General features: G+C 42.2%; 1 protein-coding gene across 2 annotated transcripts in view; it reads left to right on the top strand.

Annotated features, from left to right (window-relative positions):
- Positions 1–18,957, top strand: part of FBXO10 (F-box protein 10) — a 42,645-nt gene continuing 23,688 nt past the window's right edge. For both annotated transcript variants that reach the window (XM_019966224.2, XM_019966223.2), the window contains exons 1-2: positions 1–118; positions 3,086–3,177. The gene's annotated coding sequence lies outside the window, so the exon portion shown is untranslated. The remainder of the gene's footprint in view (positions 119–3,085; positions 3,178–18,957) is intronic.

Below are 18,957 nucleotides of genomic sequence, written 5' to 3'. Positions count from 1 at the left end.
GGGGCTCGAGGCGTGCCCGCCCCTGGCCCCGCGCCGCAGTCCTCGCTCAGGTGGCTGCGGCCCCGGCGCCCGAGGCCCGCGGTGCTGTGGGCTAGCGCCCCGGACAGCTCCCGGCGAGGTAAGGGGGAGACAGCCCGAGACCCCGGGATGCCCTGGCCCCGGAGCGGGGGGCGGCCCTGGGGAGGGGGCTCGGGCGCCCTGGGGCTGCCTCCCGGGGACCTCGGGCGCTTCGCGAGGCTGCCGGCCAAGGAGTCTGAGCACCTGGCCCCGGCTGCACCGGGAGGGCTGCCCTCAGGCCGCCCGCGGCCCCGCGCTCTGCTGGCACTTGGAGGCTTAGCTGCTCCGGAGAACATCTGTGCCTTGGTTTCTCCTTTTGTGAAACGGGGCCAGGAAGGTGGATCTCTGCGGTTGCCTTCAGCCTGGAGGTTGTGCGAGTCTGTTAATGAAGTCGAAGAGGAAGATGGGAAGAACCCTCATCTCGGAACGCAGGAGCGAGTGTTTGAGGCCAGGCACCTTTTATGTCTTCTGTGTTTTGTGCAAATCGCAAAGCCTGTCCCGAGACTAGTTTCTCCATCTTTAAAGTAAAGGTGATCAATCCGGTCCTGCCTCGCTCACAGGACCACAATGAAGAACAGGTGGAAAAGCCATCTGAAGAGCCAGAACTCAGGGTGTCAGTTACACCTGGATTCATATCCTAGCTCTGCCACTTACTGTGCAACCTCGAGCAGGATAGAACCCTATCTGTTAGAAGAAGATAACAACAGTAATTAGCTCATGAGATTGTTGTGAAGATTAAGTGTAATAGGGCTTAGCACCGTGTCGGGCACAGAAATGCTCAATAATTTGCTATTAGTACAGGTATTAGTAAGCTAGAGAGTCATTCAGGTGAGGGATGTTTAGAATCATCACACTTCCGTTTCTGCATATTTATTCCTAAAAAGAGTGCTGTACTGATTTCCTAAGAACGGGGCCAAGTGGAGTTCTTCCCCATTTCTGTCTGTTCCCCCTTTGCCTTCTCATTTACAGTTGGCATGTGAACCTGTTGTTTCTACCAAGTGAGTCAGTCAGGATGGGAACATTAATGTATTGGAGCAGATGGGTATCAGATTCCCTCTGAGGGGAAAGAGAAGTGCCAGGCGTGTGCTGCCACCAAAAAAAGCACAATACAGTGATTGACTGTCAGAGCTGGAAGATGCCTGGGAAACCATCTACTCCAGTTGTCTCCTTGGGCAAATGGAGAAACTGGACCCAGAACTGAGTACAGGACTTTGATTTTCTCAGAACCTGACAGGATGTTGGCACTGGGTGGTGGAAAGAACACACACTGTTTACCAGATGCTGTGCTTTCCCTGAATTTTAACCTGATTTCTTCATTTATTCAACAAGTATATATGGAGCACTTACTGTGGGCTTGTGTACCTGATAGGATCTGGAGAAGAAACACACACACACATATTCCTCTGCCAGTTCTTAGTACATTTTAAAATAACAATAGGTCCCCAGTGAGCCTTCCTCATAGCAGCTGGCCCCAAGGGACCGATGCACACAGAGGCCTGAATAGTTTCATGATCAGCCCCAGCGGTCCCAGCGCCCTTGTTGAAGCCTGGTTAGATTTTAGAGACTGGAGAAAGCGCTGCTTTGTCAGGCCTTTTAGTAAAGGATTTCCTCAGGCGTACAGTGCTTGGATTTCTTTTTCTGGTTTCAGGCAGCCCTCTTATTGTTTTTAGATTTCTGAAAAGAGCCACCCTCACCTCGGTGCCTTCTTTTTGGTTTCCATGGTTATCAGACGAATTGTATTTTTATGATAACATAAGTAGCTGTCAAGTAATACATGGTCAGGTAGTCCCCAGTTCCCTGCAGTTTGTTTTCTGATGGTGGTTCTCTCTTTTTTTTCAGTTACAGTGCAGCCATAATATCCTTTGCTCCCTCCCAGCCTCTTTCCTTCTTTCCTTTAACAAACATCCATCAGTGGCAGGACCAAGGGGAGTGGTAATAAGTAGAAACAGAAAAAAAAAAAAAAAAACAGAACAACAACACATATAGACCCTGGTTTAGGTATCTCAGAATCTTTAGAGGGATAATCCGAAGGGGCAAATCAGTGGGGCTCTGATAAAGATGTAGATTGGGAGCAAGTGAGAGCTTTAAGAGGTGGTAAAGATGGTGTCCTGGGAAACCAAGAAGATACTGAGATGCTTTTCAAGGAAGATGTAAAAGAAACAAGTTCCTTCTGCGTGTGTCAGGCACATAATAATAATAGTACAAGAAGCATTTTGTCCTTTCAGTTTACCTTAATGAATGGATCTTCTCTTAAGTCACCTATCATGGGCTTGCTTTGAAATGTTTCCTTATTTCCCTCGTTAGTCTTTCTTTTAGCCTAGGGATGTATTAGTTCCTACCTGTACACATGCTAATATGTTCATAAAGGTAGATAAAGGTAGATAAGCAGATTCATTTGGTTAATATTTTGTCTTTTCATTTTGGATGTTTAACCATATATCTCATTTCAAAACCAGTTGGGTTCTAAGCAGCCCCATATTTCTTTATTTTTCCAAACAATCTCCCAAGTCTCTTAATGCCCCCATTAGTGAGAATTACGAAGTCTCCCACTTCCAAGCCCCCTGGGGGCTCAGACAGTCCAAAGAAGTCAGTCTTACTCTCCAGAAGGGAGAGAACAGTAGTCTGAGCAGTCTACCCACATTGTTTCTGACGCAGCTGTATCATATGACTATTGAACAGCTGTCCTGCACCATTTAAGGAAGTGTGTCCACTGCTGCTCAGTGCCCTTATTGGACCATGGCCCTGCCAGTTGATCCCATGCTTGGATTCCAAGGTTGGAGCTTTTTAAATTTATGCCACTGTGCTTAGCCATTCTCCCAAAGGGCATGTGTGGAGCTTGAGACTAAGCTGGTTCCCCCAGTCTCCCCTATTTGGGAAGCACATAGAGGCAGCCTTGGTTGGGGTCACCTCAGACCACATAGTAGAGTTATGTATTTTCAAAGCTTTTCTCAGGGTTTGGGAACTGAATCCTTTCTCGTCCTAACTCTAACCCAAGGCTTTTTGGCAAATCACTTTTACTCCTCTCCAGGATTTTGCCTACCAAGAATACTCAGGAATGCCAACCTTCAACCAGATAGCTCCACCAGGACTTTGGGTGCCAACTCACCTCACTTTTCATAGGTAAGAGTCAAACGGTAATCAATATGTTTATTTTATTGTCTTTGTTTTAAACTTTTAAAAGTATGTGACACAGGAAGTCCAGTGGTCAAGAGTCCATGCTTCCACTGCAGGGGGCACGGGTTCAATCCCTGGCCGGGGGACTAAGATCCTGCATGTCTCAGGCACAGCCTAAAAAAAGAGAGAAATACAACCAAGAATGCATGTGGGTAAAATCCATAAATGTATCGTTTCACAGTTCTAAGGGAAATACACATGTAACTACCGCCTATGTCAAGAAATAGAACATTGCCAGTAGTCATAGCACCCCCTTCCAAATCAAAACCGCCTCCTTGGAAGAAACTATCTTGACTTTTGTGATAATTGTTTCTTTGCTTTTCTTTGTAGTTTTGTCACCTATGTTTGCATTCTCAGCGATACAGTTACTTTTTTGCTAGGTTTCTAACTTTATACGTGTAGAATCATATTGTGTGCTTTTTGTGTTTGCTGCTTTTGCTCAGCTTGTTTGTGAGCTGAATCCATGTGGTGACTGCACTTACTTTCATCGCTAGCAATGTTTCATGGTATGAATATGTCACAGTAGTGTTATTCATCCTTGTGTTTACAAGTGTCTTATGATATAGTTTCTAAATGCAAAGAGCAGTGCCGCCATGAACATCCTTAGACATTTTCTATTGTGTATGTGAATGAGTTTCTTAATTTTTTATGTATTTTTTAAATTCACCATTTAACCATTTTATTTTATTTAAAATTTGTTGACCATGCTGCGTAGCCTGTGGCATCATAGTTCCTCGACCAGGGATCAAACCCGCGCGCCTTGTAGTGAAAGCAGAGAGTCCCAGCCACTGGATAGCCAGGGAAGTCCTGTGAACAAGTTTCTTTAGGTTATATATGTTGAAGAAGAATTTCTTTGCTAGATAATGCCAAATGGTTTTCCAAGTGATTGTACCAATTTACTTTGCTACCAGCAATATGTAACAGTTCCTGTTTTTTCACATCCTTGCAGTGACTTGGTATTGTCAATTTAAAAATTTGAAACTCTTCTTGTAGGTGGTTTTTATTGATATCTCTGTGGTTTTAATTTTCTTTCCTTGGTTACTATTAATGAGCACTTTTTTATTGGTTAATCAGATGGCATCTATTGTTTGCTGCCTATTCCGTCTTTTGCCTATTTTTCAGCTTTTCTTATTGATTTATCTGAGTTCTGTATAAATTTTGAGTAGTGGTTCCTTGTCAGTTATATGTTTTAAAAGTACCTTCTCCTGCCCTTTTCATCCTCCTAGCTGTTTATCTTAGATCCTGTTCTGTTGAAGCAGGACCTTAGTGGGGATTAACACTCAAATGATGCATTGGAAGAAGTGGTCAGGAAAAGGAGAATGAGGGAAGCAGGATGGAGGGAGGAGAGGAAGAGAAGGATAACTAGGTGAGGTGGCAGTTTTCTGGAGAAGAGACATCAGTGTGTTGTTAGCAGCTGACACTTGTGTCTGGGGGATGGGTGTGCTAGGCAGTAAAGAGGATCTGGGTGGGGCACCAGTGGTATTCCCTATAGTCAAACCTTTCCCTTCTACGTCAACTTCACTCCATCTGGGGACAACCTCTCCAGGATTCTGGTTAGTTACAGTTTCTGGGGAAACTCACAAGTATAAGGTGAGTGGGACCATCCCAGCCACTACCACTGGTCCAAAGATCAAATCATGCCCATCAACTTCCGCTTCCACCATCCGTATTGGTTTCCCTCCTTTGTCCCTTGAATGTAAGAAAGAACTCTGTGACAAAGCGACCTGGATCTGGAAGTTTATTTTATTATGTTATTTTTAACCACAGATTCAATGTTTAATGCTTCTAGGACAAGTTTTTCAATTTCTTCTTAAGATAGTTTTTGAGTAATATTTTTCAGGAATTTGTCCCTTTTAAAGTTTCAGATTTATTTATGTAAAGTTTGTAATATTTCCTTTCCCTTTTCATGTTTGCAACATCTGTAGCAATATCCTCTTTCCATCTGATTTTATTTTTATGCCTTTTCTTTTTTCTTCTTGAGCTTAGTAGAGGTTTCTTTCGAAGAACCAACTTTTGTCTTCATTGGTTTTCTCCATGGTTGGGTTTTCTATTCCATTAAATTCTGCTTTTTTAAAAAAGAATTTTACTTTCCTTGTATATTTTTTTATTTTTTCCTCTAACTTTTTGAAATGGATGCTTAGTTCATTAAATTCTATACTTTTTATTTTTATTCTTTACATTTAAAGTTAAGCATTTTTTTCCAAATACTGTTTAGTCAGAGCTCATGAGTTTTGATATGTAGTATTTTATTCATTCATTAACACTTTCTAGTATCCAGTGTGATTGCCCTTTTGACTCATAGGTATCTTAGAAATGTTTTCTTCATTTCCAAGGATATGAGTATTTTCTAGTTATCTTTTATTAATTGATTGTAGTCAGTGAGCTTGTTCTGTATAATCTTAATCTTTTAAATTTGTTGAAATTTCTGTTAGGGCTCTGTTTTGAGTTTTTATAAGTGTTATATGTGTGCTTGAAAATAATTTGTATTCTTTAATTATTGGATTCTCTGTAATAGTTCTGTGTAATGCCATTAGATCAAGTTTATTAATTATTTTAAATTCTTGATCCTTACTGATTTTTTTTGCTTATCTTAGCTATTATAGAGAAATGTGTTAAAATATACAACTATGATAATGACATTGTCTATTTTACCTTTTAATTTGTTGCTTTTATATCTTTGAGCCCAATTATCAAGTGCATACAAATATGAAGTTGTTCTACTTCTTGGTGTACTAACCTTATTTTTTTTAGCCTTAACTCTATTTTATCTGATACCAGTATAGCCATACCATCTTTTTTGGTTAGTTTATGCAAGGTATATCTTTTCCTATCCTTTTTGTTTCACCCTTTCTGTTTCTGTGTGTTTTAAGAATGTCTGTTATAAATAGCATATAGTTGGGGTTTGGTTTTTTATAGTCTTTGTCTCTTAGCTGGAACATTTAGTCTGTATTTATTTAATACAACCATGGATGTATTGAGGTTTAAGTTTGTCGTCATATTTTATGTTTCAGCGCATTTGTCCTGCTAGTTCTCCCTTTATTTTAGCTCTCTTTTTCCTGTTGGGGAGGTGGTTTTTAATCACTGCTTTTACCCCCTTCTTCTAGTTTCAAACGGACATTATGCTCTTCTTGCTCTTCTTTTAATGGTTACCCTTGAAATTTTAATTTAACCAAAGTTGATAAATTATGGAAATGATAAATGTCTCTACTCTTCTTTTGGATGGTACAAAACCTTAGGCCACTTGAACTGTCTTTTCCTTTGCCGCTTATTGGCAACTTGTTATAATAGAGTGTGTCAGCTTTGATTAGAGTCATTTAAGGACCGGGAGATGGAACCAGTGAGATAAGGGAGGAAAAAAAGTGAGAGAGTAAAGAATTTCCTTAAGAAAACTCTGCGTATACCTGTCAGAACTCTCTTGGTTGCAAATGACCAGCTTAGGCACTCTTAACTTTAAAAAGAAACTCTATTGGCTTATAAAACGGCATAGCTGGATCCAGGGGCCAAAATATTCTTAGGGTGTTTCTCTATCTCTCATAGTCACTTAACCTTGTGTGTCTTAGTTTGGCTTTGTTCCTCAGAGAGTCATCTGAGTTGTCCCCGTGCCTGGCAAGGGGGGATGGTTTATTCTGATCATCTACTTTGGGCCGGGGATCCATCCTCTGTGATGAAGGGCTGAAGCACTTTGCATGACAGCCCCTAGACTCAGGACTAAATGAAGTGGGAGTGGGGTTCTTCTGAAAAAACCAAAAGAGGGAAGGTGCAGACTTCCAGGTCCAGTGGTTAAGAATCCACCTGCCTGTGGAAGGGACACAGGTTCGATCCCTGGTCCAGGAAGATCCCACATCCTGAGGGCCCACTAAGCCCATGCACCACAACTACTGAAGCATGTGCACTCAGAGCCTGTGCCCTGCAACAGGAGAAGCCACCACAGTGAGAAGCCCGCACAACCCACAAAGACCCGCCACACCGCCCGTGTGCAGCAACAAAGACCCAGCACAGCCAACAGTAAATAAAAATTGTGAAGAGGGAAAGTGTGCTGGGCAGACCAAAGTTACAGCTACCACAGTCACTGCACTGAGTAATGGCTGACAGATACAAAGAAAGAAGAGGGTTAGAGAGGTTGCAATTGGAATTAACTCTGTTAATCTTTATAAGAAAAAAGTGGGAGGACATCACCTATTCATGAGCCCACTGACAGGGAAGGAGGAGGCTGGTCAAACAATTCCTTTACTCACTCTGGGCACCTTGGCATTGTTGGCTGAGGACATCTTGGTGGTTGACAGCAGCAGACACGTGGGGCTCTGGTATGTATAGATGTTTTCAACATGTCAGCCGTGGTGCTTGCCATTCCCACAGCCCTTTCTAAGGGAAAGTTCTACATCCATAACTCCTGTTCATGGAGTGGCAGCCCCAGACAGCTGTGTTTCTACCATAAAATCTTGCTCTACCCCTACACCCTGGTCAAAATTTAACTGAACCAGAGATGGACATCAGACCCAAGAACAGCCAATTGCTGGCCTCACCAGGGACCTGTGATGTGACCCAGTGTAAAAGAAGACGCGTGTTTTCTTAGACATTTAAACTGCGGACACAGAAGGACACTTAGCTACAGAAATTGAGGCTGAAATGGTATGTATAGAGAAGCCATGAGGTAGAGTCAAGCCTTTGAGGAGCCCTGGCTAACTGATCTTAGGAGGAAGCAGAAGCCATGAAGGAGAGAAATGTTATGTAGACTCCAAACAAGAGGAGAATAGAGGAGATCCTTGGAGGGTGGCTGAGTCATGTGATGAGTGAAGACCCAGACTGCAGCTGCTGAGGGCCTTGGGGCTGCCATTGATCCAGACCTACTATGTTTCTATTCTTGTGTTTCTTTAAAAATCCATTCTCTTAAATGCCACATAAACCCTTATGATAAGCTCTCTGTTGTTAGCTCTTGGAGTCAAGAGACTCACTAGAACAGACACTCAGAACTTAGGGTCAGTGCCTACATGGGTGGATTTCTGTTGCTGCCAGTGCTCTTTCAGTGATGCTGTTCTGAAAAGAAACCTCATTCTCTTTGCCATCAAATGGCATCAGGTAGCTCAGTTGCAATAAGAATCCTCTGCACCCGCTGCTTGGCCTGGTGGGACTGTCTGCTTTGTGGGCCAGGAAGGGCGGCCGTGACCTCCATTCCATCTCTGTTCTTGTATCTTATCTGACTACAGAAGACCATCACTTACTATGATTTGTTTTTCTAAGAGGTTGGAGGGTTGATTCAAAGGCAGTACAGAAAGAGAAGGAATTTAGAGAAAGGAAAGAGTCAGTAACAGGGAATTCATCACTATTGATTGTGTGTTACTATGTGTCAGGCTCAATGTTAAGTAATTTCCATTCATTGTCTCATTGTAGTCTCACAACAACTCCTGAGGGTTTTATTATCGCCCCCCCCCCCACTTTAATAGATGAGGAAGCTGAGACCCAGATGTTCTGACTCCATTGAACATGTGATCTCAGGTGTAAAATAATAAGCACTTGGTGTGGAATTGTCTCAAGCTGAGAGTGATTGAAGAGAAATTTCTGGGAAGCTGTATGTGGTGGAGTGAGAGGCAGGAGGTGGTGAGAAAGAGACATAAGATCTGTTTCCTTTGCAGACCAAGCCGCCTGGGAGGAGGCCAGAGGGAGGCCACCAGAACATCTGGGTTGGTTGGGGTCGGTTGAAGGTCTCTGTTCATTCCTCCTCCTGCTGCTACACTTGCTGCCTGCTGGCCAGAGGGCTGCTGCTGGGCACAGGTGCCTTGATTGTTACAAATACTGGCTTGAGGTCCTAAATCTTTGGCCCAGGCTTCCTAACTGAGTCTTGCTGTGTCACATCCAGCTCAGACACTGTGTGATACTCTAATGCATAATAATTGCAGGAGTAAATTCATGCTTGTTTCATGATCTGTGAGTTTTGTGTAACGGTGAGGTTAGAAGGTCCTTTACCATCATGGCACAAGTTAGGAACCCCAGAACCTCAGGAAGGAAACTAGGAGGCAGGGGCTTTGGACTCAGTCCAGGCTGGGAATGGCAGCTGTACTGCTTGCTGAATAAAAGATGGAATAACCTTTATTCCTGGAATCGGATATGAGAAGACTACCACCTCTCAGGTGGTTAGAAGTGCTTACTGAGATGGCATATAAAAAGCACCTGGCATTTAGTAAGCCCTCAACCTTTCCCTGCCCCCTCAAGGTCACCCAGTGAACTAGAATCTGATTCAAATCCAGATTTTGGGTTTCCCTGACCCAGTGCACTCTCCTAGGTGAGAATAAATGGCAGTGCATTGAAGGAGAAAAAGTGGGTCCTTATAGCTCCCAGCCACACTCAGCCCTGTAAATGCGCCAGAACACAGAATTCTTGTCTGTGTCATCAAATTTCAAAGCGGAAAGTAAGAAACAGTTGGTTGTTTCTCAGGCTGAAGAGTACTGAGGTTTGAAGAAATGATAAAAAGCCCAAATGAGATCTGTCATCTTCAAGGTTTTAAGCTTTGTTTCCTTTTCCGGTAGAGTGTGTACATGTGTAAGTGTAGGTATGTGTAGGGAGCTCTTTGATGGTTCATTGTATTTCAATCTCTGTGTACTTCCAAACTAAGATCAACAAAGCTCTAGGAAATGTACTTGATTTGAAGAAAAGTCTAAAATCATTAACCTATTACGGTTCCTCAACTAATACAGTTTGTATTTAGTACGCTTCAGAACAGGGGATGAGAATTTCTTCGTTTTTCCTTTGAAAATACTAGAATCCTGAACTGTCCTGGCTCTTTTCCCTTGCTTTTTTGTTAAAAGCAAAATTCCCACCGCTTTGATCTACTGCTGGGGCCTCCCCTAGGTAGGAAGTAGGTACATTTTCTTCATTATACAAACGTGGGACAGGAGCGCATGGGTTGTTGAGTCCCACCTTCAGGGCTATCCGGTGGGGGAGAGGCGGACCCCGACTCCTGAGTCTGCGTGGGCCCTTTTTGTCTGACTCTTCTCAGGATGGTTAGGGCCATCTCTGCTGGGACTCACGGCAGCTCCTTACTGCCCTCAAGTTAACAAAAACTCTGCAGGAACTGAACCAGCTGATCTTTCTCCCTGACCCCTTCAGACTCCTAGAGCTTCAGCCAGACTGAGTTTCTTTCTGTATCCTCTGTGCTGTGATTAGTCGCTCAGTCATTTCTGATTCTTTATGACCCCATGGACTATACAGCCCAGCAGGCTCCTCTGTCTATGGGATTCTCCAGGCAAGAAACCTGGAGTGGGTTGCCATGCCCTCCTCCAGATGATCTTCCCAACCCAAGGATCAAACCCAGGTCTCCCACATTGCAGGCAGATTCTTCACTGTCTGAGCCACCAGGGAATCCCAGCCAAAATTTCCTGCCTGGGGGCTTGGCTGACCCTCTCCTCTGTCCACAGTCCCCATTCATCTTTTCTCTGGATGCCCCAACATCACCCCGTATCTCTGACATCAGCTCTTCCATGAAACTTAATGATTAAAAACCCAGACATTGGGGTAAGGTCTGGCTTCAAAAGGGGGCTCTGCGGCTCTTTAGCAGAGTAATTTGGAGTAAGCCATTTGTCACCTAAGTTCTCTCACTTAGTTTCTTTATGTATAAGATAAAGACAATAATAATTTTAAATCAGTGCTGCTTAAACACATAGTACATACGAATTCCTTGTAAAATTGTTAAAATGCCAATTCTGATCCAATAGTTATCCAGTGGTGCCCAAGTGCTGGCATTTCTAACCAGTTCTTATAGGTCCTAGAAACAACATTCTGAGTTGTAAGGCTTTTGAAGAGATGCTGAGAGAATAAAAGGAAATAACGCATGAAATGTGCTTAATGGTGTGCCCTTCAGACAGTCATGCTAAGTAAACAGTAGCTCCTGCTGTTTTTGTTGCCTTCTCTTGTGACTGGCTGATTCCCCCAGCTAGGGGGTCACATTTTTATTCTTTACACACGGGCTTTCCCTCTTTTATGGCACGGATCACTTTTTCCTTGTACTGTGGTTTTTGGGGGTGGGGGAAGTGGTGGTAGTGATAGCTTCATCTCCTGCCAGACCTGAGGGTGAGGTCTTTATATTATTTCTGACTCTCTCATAGTACTTACCACAGAGTCTTATACATAGCAAATGTTGACCACATACTTGGGTTTTCTTTACTTTCTTTTTTTTTTAATTCCACAAGGATCTGTCTCGAAGTGTGGATTCTACAGCTGAGGCTGTTCTAATACTGTACACCAGATAACTGATGATAGTGATCATTCATTCATTCAGTAAGTGTTTATTAAGCACCTACTGTGGGCCAAGCATGGTTCTAGGCAGCTTACAAAGCAGCTTACATTTTACTCAGGGGAGACAGACCGTAAGTTGAAGCCTTAAATAAAACAATAAGCTCCTTGAGGGCAGAGAATGTCTAATTGGTTGCAATGAATTTCTCTACAGCAGGTGTTCAGGTGCTGCGTCACGTGGCCACCCTGCATCTGCGTGTGCTGCCTCGCTCCTCACATAGGGTAGTCCCTATGCTGTAACTCGCTACTTCCTCCCATCCCCTGTACCCACCCCACACTCCACTCTCCCAAGAGCATTAGTGAGCTGCAGAGATGCCACTAGAGGTTTTATTCCTGACCCCAACTTGCTGACCCGTCATGATATGCAGTGATCTAAATGGCACAGCCGCCACCCTCTTGGAAGCAGTGGCAGCCTGAACGGCACAGCAGTGCTTCAGTTCCGGTGCCTTACGTTGACCAGAATTCTGTATGGTTTTCTCAGGGTGTTTGCTCCCAGTCTCTCTCCACTTCATGCCATTTAGATGTTAGGTTGGCAAGGCATTGGTCACCTTCACTCTCTCTAGTGATCTCACGCCAGAGCTTTAAATGGCATTCTGGTCTCTGTTCAAATGTCACTTCCTTGGAGACCTTCCTTGACGTGGGCACACACACATATACCCCTTAGCCTGCTTTATTTGTCTTCTCAGCGTTTATGTTATTATTTTTTTAAATGTACTTTCTGTCCCTGAAGGTCTTGTTTACTGGTTGTTAGTACTTGGAACAGTGCCTAGCACAATATTAGACAATTGATGAATATTTGTTGAATAAATGATTTATTTTCCTTTGGAAATTCTCAAAATCCTCATGGAGGATAGCAAGATAGCCATTGTGAGCCTGTTTACAGATAAGGAAACAAGCTCACAGATGTTAAAGGATTTACCTCAAGTCATGGGGCTAGGAAGGGAGAGAGTCTACTTGTTGAGAGCCAGGTTTCATAGGATTCATCTCCCAAGGGAATGGCCCCTGCTTTCCCCACTGAGACTGGGGACACTCAGGTGGCCCAGAGGCATGTGGATCCCTCCAGTGTGGTTAGGTAGGGACCTCACAGAAACCTTGAGTTCTCACACTCTTGGAAACACATTTTAAAAGGAATAGTTTGAGCCCTGCCTCAGGACCTGCTCCCTCGCATCTAAACAGATTCCCATTGTTATCAGTTATTTACAGGCACAAGCCCTGGGGAACATTTGTTACTTTTAATTCTATGGCTCAGAAGCCCCAGTGACAAAGAAAAGGGGGAGAGGGCAAAACTTGTATACTTTTCTTAAAATTGAAATATAGCCGGTTTAAAATATTGCATTAGTTTCAGGTATACAGAGTGATTTAGTTATTTATTTTTTAGATTATTTTCCATTATGTTGCTGTAAGATACTGAATATAGTTCTCTGTGCTATATGGTAAATTCCTATTGCCTGTCTACTTTATGTATGAGTGCCGAGTGCTAAGTCGCTTCAGTTGCATCCGACTCTTTGTGACCCTATGGACCTAGCCTGCCAGGTTCCTCTGTCCATGGGGATTCTCCAGGCAAGAATACTGGAGTGGGTTGCCATGCCCTCCTCCAGGGGATCTTCCCAACCTAGGGATCAAACCCATGTCACTTAGTCTTCTGCATTGGCAGGCCGGTCCTTTACCACTAGCGCCACCTGGGAAGCCCACTCTATGTATAGTATGATAGTTTGTTGATCTCATACCCATAAATTACTCCCCCCAACCCTGCCCTTTGGTAGCCATAAATTTGTTTGCTGCTGCTGGTGCTGCTAAATTGCTTCAGTCGTGTCCGACTCTGTGCGACCCCATAGACGGCAGCCCACCAGGCTCCCCTGTCCCTGGGATTCTCCAGGCAAGAACACTGGAGTGGGTTGCCATTTCCTTCTCCAATGCATGAAAGTGAAAAGTAAAAGTGAAGTCACTCAGTCGGGTCCGACTCTAGCGACCCCATGGACTTCAGCCTAGCAGGCTCCTCCGTCCATGGGATTTTCTAGGCAAAAGTACTGGAGTGGGGTGCCGTTGCCTTCTCCAAATTTGTTTTCTATGTGAGTCTATTTCTGTTTTGTGTATATATTTATTTGTATTATTTTGTAGATTCCACATGTAAGTGGTACCATATATTTGTCTTTGTGTGACTTACTTCACTAAGTATGATATTCTCTATCGAGTCCATCCATGTTGCTGCAGATGGCTGAGTAATATTGCATAGTTGCTCAGTTGTGTCCAACTCTTTGCAACCCCATGGACTGTAGCTTGTCAGGCTCCTCTATCCATGGAATTTTTCAGGCAAGAGTACTGGAGAGGGTAGCCATTCCCTTCTCCAGGGGATATTCCCAACCCAGGGACTGAACCTAGGTCTCCGCATTGCAGGCAGATTCCTTATGGTCTGAGCCACCAGGGAAGTCGTAATGGCCAAGAATTTTCCATATACACCATATCTTAAGCCAGTCATGTGTTGATGGGCACTTGGAATGCTTCCTTATCTTGGCTAATGTAAATAATGCTGCTGTGAACATTGGGGTGCATGCATCTTTTCAAATTAAAGTTTTCTCTAGATATATACCCAGGAGTGGGATTGAAGGATCATATGGTAGTTCTATTTTTAGTTTTTTAAGGAACCCCCGTGCTGTTTTCCATAGTGGCTGCACCAATTTATATTCTGACCTACAGTGTAGGAAGAGTCTGTTTTATCCACACCCTCTCCAGCATTTTTTATTTGTAGAGTTTTTGATGATGGCCATTCTGACTGTGTGACATGATACATCATTGTGGTTTGGATTTGCATTTCTCTAATTAGCAATGTTGAGCATCTTTTCATGTGCCTGTTGACTATCTATATGTCTTCTTTGGAGAGATGTCTATTTAGGTCTTTTGTCCATTTTTTGATTGGGTAGTTTTGGTTTTTGTTTCATTTTAATATTGAGTTGTATGAGTTGTTTGTGTTATTTTGGGCATTAACCCCTTATCAGCCACATTGCACATATTTTCTCCTTTTATAGATTGTCTTTTCATTTTGTTGATGGTTTCCTTTTTTGTGCAAAAGTGAAATGTTGCTTTTATTTCTTTTGCCTTGCGAGACTGATGTAAGAAAACATTGCTATGATTTATGTCAGAGAATGTTTTGCCTGTGTTCTCTTGTGGGAGTTTTATGGTGTCATGGCTTACCTTTAGGTCTTTAAACCATGTTGAGTTTATTTTTGTATGTACTATGAGGGAGTGCTCTAGTTTCATTGATTGACATGTTGCTGTCCATCTTTCCTCACACCACTTGTTGAGGAGACTGTCCTTTCTCCATTGTATATTCTTGGCTTCTTTGTCATAAACTAATTTGACTGTAGGTGTGTGGGTTTGTTTCTGGGCGCTCAAGTCTGTTCCATTGGTCTATATGGCTGTTTTTGTGCCAGTGCTATACTGTTTTGATTGCTATATCTTTGTAATATAGTCTGAAGTCTGAAAGGGTTGTATTTTCAACTTTGTTCTTTTTTCTCAGAATTGGCACTCAGAATTGCTTTGACAATCCTGGATCTTTTGTGGCTCCATATAAATTTTAGGATTATTTGTTCTAGTTCTGTGAAAAATATAATTTTTCACAGGTATTTTGATAAGAATTGCATTAAACCTGTAGATTGCTTTGAGTTGTATGGCCATTTTAATAGCATTTATTCTTCCAGTCCAAGAGCGTTGGACAGTTTTCCATTTCTTTGAATCATCTTCAGTTTCCTTTATCAGTGTATTATAGCTTTCAACATACCTGTCTTTCACTTCCTTCGTTAAGTTTATTCCTAAATTGTTTTTTGTTTGCTTTTGACCTTGTTTTAAACAGGGTTGTTACTTTCTGTTTCTGATATTTCATTGATAGTATAAAGAAATGTAACAGATTTCCCTATGTTAATCTTATATCCTGCTACCTTGCAAAATTTATTTACTCTAATAGTTTTTATGTGGAGACTTTGTATAGAGAGAGTATCTTGTCATCTGCAAATAGTGACAGTTTTACCTTTTTTCCAATTTGGATACCTTTTATTTTCTTTGTTATCTGATTTCTGTGGCTAGAGCTTCCAATACAATGTTGAATAGAAGTGGTGAGAGTGGGTATCCTTGTCTTATTCCTGAATTTAGTGGGAAGGCTTTCAGCTTTTTACTGTTCAACTTTTTACTGTTTATTATGTTGGATGTGGGTTTACCATAAATATTAATAACTTTTATTATGTTGAGATATAGTCCTATACCTACCTTAGTGAGATTTTTTTTTATTATGAATAGATGTTGGGTTTTATCAAATGCTTTTTCTGTGTATATTGAGATGATCTTGTGGGAATATGTATATATTTTTAAGTGTTACCTGGTTATAGAAATCCCTGTTGCTGCATGGATCCCCATGGATTAATGTTGTAAAGATATAGTAAATAATGCCAAATGGAACAACAGAGAATGTGACATTTGCATGAAAGGAAATCCTCTCTGAGCTCAGAGAGCTCCTCAAGGGAGACTTATCAGCTGCAGTGAACATTGGGGTACGTGTATTTCTTCTGATTACAATTTGCTGTGGTTATACAGTCAGGATTGGGATTGCTGGATACTTCTATACTCTTCTCCTTAGTGGTTGTACCAATTTATGTTCCCACCATCAGTGTAGGAGAGGTTCCTTTTCTCCACACCCTCTCTAGCATTTATTGTTTGTTGACTTTTTGATGATGGCTGTTGGCCATTCTGACTGGTGTGAGGTAATACTTCACAGTGGTTTTGATTTGCATTTCTCTAATAATTAGTGATTTTGAGCATATTTTCATGTTCTTCTTGGCTATCTGTACGTCCTCTTTGGAGAAATGTCTTCTGCCCATTTTTGATTGGGTTGTTTGTTTTTTTGATACTGACATGCATGAGCTGTTTGTATATTTTGGAGATTAATCCCATGTTGGTCACCTCACTGGCAAATATTTTTTTCTATTATTTGAGTGTGTTTTTTTTTCATTTTGTTTATGGTTTCCTTTGCTGTGCAAAAGGTTTTATGTTTAATTCGGTCCCATTTGTCTATTTTTGTTTTTATTTTCATGACTCTAGGAGGTGGATCCAAAAAGATACTGCTGTGATTTACATCAAAAAGTGTTCTGTGTTTTCCTCTTAAAAATTATATAGCAGCTGGTCTTCCATTTAGATTTCTAATCCGTTTTGAGTTTGTGTATGGTGTTAGAGAATGTTTGAATTTCATTCTTTTATATTTAGCTGTCTAGTTTTCCTAGCATCACTTATTGAAGAGACTGTATCTCTCCCTTATATATCCTTGTCTCCTTTGACATAGATTAATTGGCCATAGGTGCTAGGTTCATTTCTGGGCTTTCTGTCCTGTTTGATTTATTGGTTTATACTTCTTTTTTTGTGGGTGCCACTACCATACTATTTTGATTAGTGTAGCTTTGTAGTATAGTCTGAAATCAAGGTGCCTGATTCCTCCATCCCCATTTTGCTTTCATAAGATTGCTTTGGCTATTCAGAGTCTTTTATGTTTCCATGAAAATTTTAAAAATCCTTGTTCCAGTTCTGTGGAAAATGCCATTGGTAATTTGACAGGTATTGCATTGAATCTGTAGATTGCCTTAGGTAGTATAGTCATTTTGACAGTATTGATTCTTCTGATTCAAGAACATGGTATATCTTTCCATCTGTTTGTGTCATCTTCAATTTCTTTCATCAGGATCCAATAGTTTTCAGAGCACAGGTCTTTTGCCTCCTTGTGTGTATGTCTGTATGTCTTAGTTGCTCAGTTCAGTTTAGTTCAGTCACTCAGTCACGTCCGACTCTTTGCTACCCCATGGACTGCAGCACGCCAGGCCTCCCTGTCCATCACCAATTCCCAGAGTTTACTCAAACTCCTGTCTATTGAGTCAGTGATGCCATCCAACCATCTCATCCTCTGTCGTCCCTTTCTCCTCCCACCTTCAATCTTTCCCAGCATCAGGGTCTTTTCAAATGAGTCAGCTCTTCACATCAGGTGGCCAAAGTATTGGAGTTTCAGCTTTAACATCAGTCCTTCCAAGGAATATTCGGGACTAATTTCCTTTACAATTGACTAGTTGGATCTCCTTGCAGTCCAAGTCCCACAGGAGTCTTCTCCAACACCACAGTTCAAAAGCATCAATTCTTTGGCGCTCAGCTTTCTTTATAGTCCAACTCTCACATCCATACATGACTACTGGAAAAACCATAGCCTTGACTAGACGGACCTTTGTTGGCAAAGTAATGTCTCTGCTTTTTAATATACTATTTGCTGCTGCTGCTAAGTCGCTTCAGTCGTGTCCAACTCTGTGCGACCCCATAGACGGCAGCCCGCCAGGCTCCCTTGTCCCTGGGATTCTCCAGCAAGGACACTGGAGTGGGTTGCCATTTCCTTCTCCAATGCATGAAAGTAAAAAGTGAAAGTGAAGTCGTTCAGTCGTGTCCAACTCTTCAAGACCCCATGCGTGGACTGCAGCCTACCAGGCTCCTCCATCCATGGGATTTTCCAGGCAAGAGTACTGGAGTGGGGTGCCATTGCCTTCCCCAATATACTATCTAGGTTGGTCATAACTTTCCTTCCAAGGAGTAAGTGTCTTTTAATTTCATGGCTCCAGTCACCATCTACAGTGATTTTGGAGCCCAGAAAAAATAAAGTCTCTCACTGTTTCCATTGTTTCCCTATCTATTTGCCATGAAGTGATGGGACCAGATGCCATGATCTTAGTTTTCTGAATGTTGAGCTTTAAGCCAACTTTTTCATTCTCCTCTTTCACTTTCATCAAGAGGCTTTTTAGTTTCTCTTCACTTTCTGCCAGAAGGGTGGTGTCATCTGCATAACTGAAGTTATTGATATTTCTCCTGGCAATCTTGATTCCAGCTTGTGCTTCTTCCAGCCCAGCATTTCTCATGATGTACTCTGCCTGTAAAATTAAAAGTTAGTTGCTCAGTCAGGTTCAACTCTTGCAATCCCATGGACTTGTAGCCCACCAGGCTCCTCTGTCCATGGGATTCTCTAGGCAAGAATACTGGAGTGGGTTGCCATTTCCTTCTCCAGGGGATCTTCCCAACCCAGGGATCAAATCCAAGTCTTGTGCACTGCAGGCAGATTCTTTACTGTCTGAGCCACCAGGGAAGCCCCTTTGCCTCCTTAGGTAAGTTTATTAATAGGTATTTTATTCTTTCTGATGCAATGGTAAATAAAATTGTTTCCTTAATTTCTCTTTCTGATCTTTTGTTGTTAGTGTATAGCAATGCAAGAGATTTCTGTGTCCTGCAACTTTACCGAATTCATTGATTAGCTCTAGTATTTTTCTGGTAGCATCTTTAGGATTTTGTAAGTATAGTATCATGTCATCTGCAAACAATGATAGTTTTACTTCCCTTCCAATTTGGATTCCTTTTATTTCTTTTTCTTCTGTGATTGCT

Source organism: Bos indicus, chromosome 8 (assembly GCF_029378745.1).
Source record: "Bos indicus isolate NIAB-ARS_2022 breed Sahiwal x Tharparkar chromosome 8, NIAB-ARS_B.indTharparkar_mat_pri_1.0, whole genome shotgun sequence".
Taxonomy (NCBI): Eukaryota; Metazoa; Chordata; class Mammalia; order Artiodactyla; family Bovidae; genus Bos; species Bos indicus.
Note: the sequence above shows the minus strand (reverse complement) of the source record. Positions and strands in the feature narration are given on the sequence as shown.